The 8,300-nt window shown below is 34.1% G+C and overlaps 1 pseudogene; it reads left to right on the top strand.

Annotated features, from left to right (window-relative positions):
* Positions 1-1,360: 1,360 nt before the first annotated feature.
* LOC111740731 lies at positions 1,361-1,479 on the top strand (annotated as a pseudogene).
* Positions 1,480-8,300: the final 6,821 nt, after the last annotated feature.

The raw sequence follows: 8,300 nt of genomic DNA, 5'->3' as shown, positions 1-8,300 counted from the left end.
TAGACCCATCTTTACGTCCTAGTTCAATATTTACAATGTGATCTGTTTCTAAGTCTCAATTTCTTCATTACACAAATGGAGCTCATGATGACATCAATTCATTCTGTAAGAGTGAAATAAATCAAATTCTATAAAGCACTTAACATATGCCTGACACAAATTAAGTAATTAGTAATTTGTAGCTAATACGAAAAAAATATATATGTAGTAAATGATTCTTGAAGTAAAGGGAGGCTTACTGGGTAGCCACTCATGTATTTATCTATAGTTTGTAGGGAGGTAGCACAGCTCTTTTTGAGCACATTTTCTCAAGATTGAAATGTTCAAGACCATGAGGCAAGGCTCACAACTATCTTCACAGGATAGTTGAGTTTTCAAGTGCTCACTTCCTTGGTGGCGGTGCTTCTTCAGCCACCTGCTGCCGTTGCATTGACTTCGATGTGAACAGGTCATCTGGGCAGAGGAATTGACCAAATTGTCTGCCATCATTATACAGTATATAACAAAAGATTTCTCATCCTCAGCACTATTTATATTTTGAGCCAGAGAATTCTTTACGGTGGGGACTGTCCTGGGCATTTCAGGATGTTTAAAAGCATCTTTGGCTGGCTAGATAGATGATACCCTCATTCTGATAACCAAAAATATTTCTAGATATTGCCAATTGTCCCATTGGGGGGTAAAATCACCCCTGCATCAGGATAACTGGGTACATAGCAGGATCATCAGGGTACGTGATCATCCTAGCATCCAATTTATCTGTAATCTAAACATTATATAGGTGCTTCAGAGTTGGGGAATGCAACTTCTTTCAGGGCAGAGAGATGGGGAGGGGAAGGTAGTTCATTTACATGACTGGTTCTAGAAGCAATGGGAGATCAGACACTAAGGTACCACAATTTTTAACATACCTGTGGCTGCAGACAACTATCAAGACTAAAGAGAGGGACTCAGAGTGAATGGGTTTCCAAACATGCTTATGAAAATTGCTCAGAACCATACTAAGGAAAACTCTCAGCTATTGACATAGCCCTGGGGTATTTCATCCAAGTGACAATTTTTTTTTTTTGCATTGTTTTTCAAAATAGCTTTACCATCCTATGAAGAATACCAACCTTATCAAGATACCGGAAAAATCATTTTGGTTATGGAAGAAGTGGTTTGCTTTACCTAAAGAGGCTTACAGTATCTTACAGGTTGACTATAAGAAAAGACTTAAAAGTTTAGAGACCTGCACTCTCTGACAGCAGCCGATTTTGTCCCTCAGAGCTGGCATCATTGACCTGTTATACTCAGGATTCTTTTCACATGCACCTCGAATTTTTTTGCTAAAAAAATGTATAGATTTAAATATTAGAGAGTCTACGGCCATGCCACCCTGAATAAGCCCAATCCCGTCTGATCTCGGAAGCTAAGCAGGGTTGGGCCTGGTTAGTAATTGGATGGGAGACCACCTAGGAGGACCAGGTGCCGTAGGTGTAAAAAATAAAAAATAAGGGATTGTAAGCTGACAAAGTCCTTGCAATCTGTGAGGTCAGCTAAAACAATCAAAAATAAAATAAAATAAAAATAAATAAATATTAGAGAAAACTAATGGGAAAACTAAATCAAAGAGAGTCCAAAACTGGCTCCTTTGTTTAAAATGAGATATTAGTGCCATTCTTAGTATGGCAAGGAATACTCCACACCGTCAGGAGAAGTGAATCACCTGCTTCAAAAAGGTATCGATCTGAGTGTGACTGTGAAGCTTTAAACAGTCACTACCCCCAGATTTCCACGTCTGTGATGGAGTTTAACATATTCCAGCAGTGTCACAAACACTTTAAGATCTCTTCTGAATAAGAGTTTTCTGGCTAAGTTTTCTGGGGCTGCCTGCCAGAGTCCATCTCAGCTAACATCCTCAGGATACACTTGGATCTCTTAATAATGCAGCCACCCTAGGAAAAGGATGTGTACTGTGTGCTGCCAGGAAGTTTAGAGAGAAACTGTTCTCTTGCCCATCTCTGACATACCTCATCAGGCAAGCGGCCAAAGATTTCTTAAATTGGGTTCAATATTCTAGTGTTCTTCCTTAGATTTTTTTTTTATAGCTCAGCAGCTTGATGTATTCCTTTCAACTCACATATTAATACCTGTTTTTTATTATAACACGGGGAAAATACATCTTTTGATTAGGTGTGAGTTCCCAACAATGCTAATTCAGAATATTTCCTACTATATGTAGCACACAAGAAAAGCCATATTCCAGTTCTGTATTATCCCTAACGCTCATAGAGCTGAATTTGGTTTAGAGTCTCTTTTTTATAAGACTGTCAGGTGGAGCAAGGTTGCAAAGAGAAATCTTATTCTTTGTAGCAAAGGAAGAGAAAAAACTTAAAGGAGGCAAAAAAGAACAAAACTGTGCAATAAAAGCGTTATCACTCTTCTAACATATCTAATCATGTGAGTAGCCGCCTACTTCCTTCTGATCAGTTTGACATTAAACAGTATTCCTACTGTATAAAAAGATTTACTTTGTCTAAAAAATCCACAAATCTATAGAGTATTCAGAGAAAAATATAAAGTACTTAGATACATAGATAAATAAAAAAACTATAATCACAAATTATTTTAAAAGGGCAGTTGGCTGATTAATTTCCTTGAGTTTTCCATCTATTTTTTCTTCTGCGATGCTGTATTTGGGGGGATAGAATTTAAAGAAACTTGAAGCAATACCTTTTTGGTCTCTATATCTAACTTCAGGATTGCTGGAGACCATACCAAAACACCACTATGTTCTCATCTCAGGCTACCCTCCCAAGCCACACTCACATGCAAAGTTTACATCACCAAAGCCTGAGAATATGACTTTGATTATCATTTCCTCTCATGTCTCAGTTGTTGAGTGCATCTAGTTAATGGAATCAAGATAGCATTCAAGTCTAATTCATGTTGGGATCAGGTGTCCACATTTTGTACTCTAGCTGTAGGTTGCTAACTCAAAAATGCTTGTCCAAGAAAAATGAGGACCAGATGAGAGGATATAAGTGGATTCACAAAACCATCCACTCTCAGTGGAAAAACAGCTTGAAGTCATGTCCACAGATGTGGGTCAGCAAATGCAGCTCCAAGCAAAGAGAAAAGTGTGCTGTGACAACTGTGGAATGATTTAGCCACTTAGAAGAATACAACCTATAGAACAGAAAAATCACTTACATGGTTAAGTTAATTACATAAGCTTTTAGTAATTGTTTTTCTAAGTGGCCATATGAAAAATTTTCTGATATAAAATATGTGTTAACACATAAGCAAGGAAATGTCAACTAAATCCCAAGTTCAACTATCTTTTACAATGTCAAAAGTAATCTTGTGATTCCATACCTCAGACCTCACTACCTGTGCCCACACACACACACACACATACACACATACCACATTCTGCTATTGTTACAATTGTAACTCATTCTCTTTACTTACATATAATTTACCTACTAAACATGTGAGATATGAAGATAAAGACATAACAACACCATGATTCCCTTATTATGGCTTTCTCATAACCCAGAAGATGAAAACTATAAATGACTTTCCAGTCACTTCTCCAATCTTATTCCTGATTTAGCTCTAGAATAGGAAACAAATTAAAATACTTAGAATAAAAAGGTATTTTTTTCTTCAGAATCTCATTCAACTAGAAGAAGCAAAATGTTACACCATGACTTGACAGCCACCCTCTCCAAATCAGAGTCAACTAAACTTGACAATGCTATTAAGCGCTTGCTTCTTTTTTCTTTTCTGGTGACAGAGGGATTTAGGCCTTAGAATCTGAACAACTGCAATCTCTTCCACATCAAAACACTTTTTGATCAACTATTCTATTTTGAAGGGTGACATAATAGTTTAGAAAGAAAATGGCTACTTTATTTATACTGTCCAAATATTTACTCTATTCATCTATTTTCTTGATTCTCATTCATGCAGCATTGAACAAATATTTACTGAGTTGCTTGGAGTCAGTCATTATGTGTGCCATTTGACAGGGATACTATACACACAGACTGAATCCTTTCTTCTCAGTAGATATTTAGGAAGCAGATAAATACAAAGGGAATTACAATGCAACATGACCCATTTCATTCTATATAACTCAGGTGATACTGACAAGCATGCTGTATGAACTAATTATTCTTAAATTTATTTCTGTCTTCTTTATCCTTTAGCACTGTTCAATAGAAATTTCTGCTCTAATGAAAAGGTTTTATAGCTTCATTGTCCAGTATAGCAGCCACTAGTCATATGTGGCTATTAAGCACTTGAAATAGAGTTAGCATGACAGACTGTCATTTTTTAATTTTATTTCATTTTAACTGATTTAAATTTTAATTTAAATAGCCTCCTATATCACATGACTACCATGTTGGACAGTGAATCAATAGACAGACATCCTTGGTTTTATAAATCATATTATCTTATTTAGCTATAAATTAGCCTTTGCACTGTAGAAATTCTAGGGAACTACTCATTACAGGTATTGTGTAATAGCAGAAGAGAAAATACATCATATGTTTCAGCTAGATAGAAAGGCGGCCTCCTAACTGAATTGAATCTATAGTTGTCTTTTGGTAGCAGTTCATCAATGAGTTATATAGTTTTGAAGGCATAATTCTTTTACTAGATTCAGTTATGTCAAAGAAAAAGAACCTAAAACATACAAAAGTAAATAAATAGTTTTTCTTTATGTTTGCACATGATTCCTGTTCTCCCACCTCCAATCCAATAGTAAATTGATACAAGTCTAAATTTGCTCAAAGTTATTGAGCAGAGAAATGTTTTATTTAGATAACTATCGAATATTAAATGTACTGTAAAAATAAAAATACAAGTCTTTGGCCCGAAATTTCACTTAAACTACTGATAACCAAGGCAATTACTGAGATGGTACCAAGAGAAAAAGACCAAAGGGAGTTTGATAAAGACAATTAATCAGCACAAGAAAGACAGGTAAAGATGCATTATATTGTGGATGAGGTGATGAAGAGGTAGTGATGTGAGAGGGACATGTGCATAGAAGGTATATCTTGATTTGAATCCTAGCTCTGACATTTATAGCTGGATGCCCTTGGGAAATTTCCTTTAGTTTGCTCATCTGTAAAGTGAGGATAATAACATTTACTTCACAGATTATTGAGAGGATCATAAATAGTGTTTTCCAAATTCTTAGTACATCTCAATAAATGATACTTAATATTATGACAGGTTTAACTATAAAAATTATAATCACAGCAGCTAGTACCATTTGAATACCATTAAGCCACTTTTAGGACACAGGAGTCTTTCCTTTCTTTTCTTTTTTTCACAAGTGAACACCTATAAATAAAATAAAATTTGTCTCAAGCCAATAGGAGATTCAGAAATGTGGAAGTTAAAAGGAATACAGAAGAAATAGCTCCCTCATCCACGAGTGTTATCTGTTACAGTCAAAAATTTGCCCCATCATTGACACTTTCAAATTCAATCCAGAATTAGTAAAAAGTTAAAGAGAGAAATGGTAAAAGTGATTGGCTAATAAAAGAACTAAAACAGCACTTGTTTTTATTTGAAACCCAAATCACATGTATTTTTTGAAGATTATAATTTGACCTCTGAGAAATTATATGTGAAGAAAGTGATCCTAGAATCAACATTTAAATTCTTCTCACCACCACTCCAGCATCTCCAGCCACCTGTATCAATTTGATTCTTATACTACAGGCTGCCTTTTTAGCTTGTTATCAGACCCAGACATTGAGGAACAACATTGGAAAAAATAGTTAAGAGGACATATGGATGACAAATGTGTACTTTTATTGACAAAGACAGAGAGGTTTAGAACCCTGCCCACAGCTCTTAGTAATCTTTCTTCTTTCAAATGTGGATCTTACATTTGTTTTACTAATAGTGAGATTATTTCAGCAGTAACCAGGAGATGACAGTTTGTAGAAGAAAGAGAAAAGAGCAATGAGCAAATAGTGCCTCTAAACCATTTCATTTGCACGGCCATTCTCTGTTCTAACAGACATTGCAGATATCGAGTTATCATCACAATTGTACCAAATTATTAAATTATTCTCAAAGCAATTTGTATGAAAACTATATCTCTCCCTCCCTCGCCTTTCTAAAAGTAATTTACTTGTAGCTGTAGTTAAATAAAATTTCTCCTTAAACAAACAAAAATACTAAATTAAACCACACATATTGAGAGTACTCAACAATTAAGTTGGAAAATTTTATCACAATGTGCATATAACTAGACATACAAGGCAACAAAGTAATTTGAGAAAGATCTTGCGTTAAACAACCTGGGATTAGATCCTGCCTTAGCTTTACCATTTCTTAGCTAAATGATCTTCGGCAAGTTACACAAGTGGTTTAAATTTCAATTCCTTATCTCCTAAAAATGGCAACAACAATAGTATCATTTCGTAAAGTTGTTGTAATGGTTAAAAACTAATGCATGCAAAACTCTTTGCACAGAACCTAACATAACAAGAATCAACAAGTGGATAGATATCTTTATTTCCTGCATGGTAAGTAGGCAAACATAAAAAATCGTTCATGCAAGTTAATATATTTGGCGTTATGTTTATGCAGCCAAACCTCATCTTATTTTTCCAATATCTAAAATAAAGACTGCCAAACAGAATCAAAAATTCATGTATAAACTATCATAAATTATAAGACATCAAAACCAAAGTGAAAATTCTATAAGCTGTCTCCTAGAGAGGAAGAGTAGATAACCTAAAAAAGGACAATAATAAATTGATATCACATGTCAGGAGCACTGGAAGTAATAAGACAATGAAGTAATATTTTCACACTGTGAAAGGACTGAATATTTTAACTTAGAATATATCCTACTAAAATATTAATTTTTAAATGAGTGAAATAAAGATATGTTCAAATATAGAAGGCCTCAGAAAATTTACTATACAAAAACTCATTTTTAAACGTTCTTGAAGGAAGCACTCATGAAAAATAAGAAATCAATGTAAATTTTTTATAAGATGAGAAGTATGAGAACACAAATTACAGTAGTCCCCCCTTATCTATAGTTTCACTTTCCATGGTTTTCGTTAGCCACGTTCAACCGTGATCCAAAAATATTAAGTGGAAATTTTTAGAAATAAACAATTCCTGAGGTTTAAACTACATGCCCTTCATAGTAGAATGATAAAATTTCGTACCATCTCGCTCTGTCTCGCCTAAGATGTGCATTATCCCTTTTCCAGCATCTCCGTGCTGTTTCCATCAGATCAACTGTCACGGTGTTACACTGCTTCTGTTCAAGTAATTCTTCCTTTACTTAATAATGGCCCCAAAGCACAAGTGTAGTAATGTTGGCAATTCAAATATGCCGAAGAGAAGCTATAAAATATTTCCTTTAAATAAAAAGGTGAAAGTTCTCGACATAATAAGGAAAGAAAAAAAATTGTATGCTGAGGTTGCTTAGTCTGCAATAAGGATAAATCTTCTGTCTTTGAAACTGAGAGAAAGGAAAAAAAAGTTCATGCTAGTTTGCCGAGAGAGAGATCTCATAACTTTTATTGTGGTATATTGTTATAATTTTTTTTATTATTAGTTATTATTGTTAATCTCTTACTGTGCCTAATTTATAAATTAAACTTTATCATAGATCTGTATGTATAGAGGAAAACACAGTATATAAAGAGTTTGATACTATCTGCAGCTTCAGGCATCCACTGGGGCCCTTGGAACATATCCTACATGGATAAGGTGGGACTACTACAAAATCTTTTTTAGAGTATGATACAAATAAACAATTACCAAACAAGAAGTAGAAGACCAAAACATACACACAACAAAGAAATCATATCCATAAAACCTAGAAAAGTCAAAATTTAAGTGATACTAACATAATGTGTGTGTGTGTGTGTGTGTTTGTGTGTGTGTGTGTACCTGAGCATGGAAACAGAAGAAAGGCAGTAAGAGCATGCCAAGGACATGCCTTCTTTAGGGAAAGAAATAAATATATGTATCGTCCTTCATACCTTAGGGAAAACCACTCAAAAAATTCAAAGACTATATAATTTACAATTATACAAGAAAAATTCACCTATTCAATGAAATGTGGAAAAAAATATATAAGAAATATGCAATTATCAAATAAGATTAAAAATAAGAATTAATGTAATAATTAAAATAATTTAAGTGAATGAAATTCACAAATTAAAATAATGACACTCAAATTAGACTAAAAAATAAGAAGCCACAGTATGTTATCTATAAGACATAAATTTAAAAGTAAAATAATACAGAAAGAT

The sequence above is a fragment of the Pteropus vampyrus genome, unplaced genomic scaffold (genome assembly GCF_000151845.1).
Source record: "Pteropus vampyrus isolate Shadow unplaced genomic scaffold, Pvam_2.0 Scaffold67, whole genome shotgun sequence".
NCBI classification, from domain to species: domain Eukaryota; kingdom Metazoa; phylum Chordata; class Mammalia; order Chiroptera; family Pteropodidae; genus Pteropus; species Pteropus vampyrus.
The sequence above is the reverse complement of the archived record's forward strand: the minus strand, read 5'-3'. Positions and strand labels throughout refer to the sequence as shown.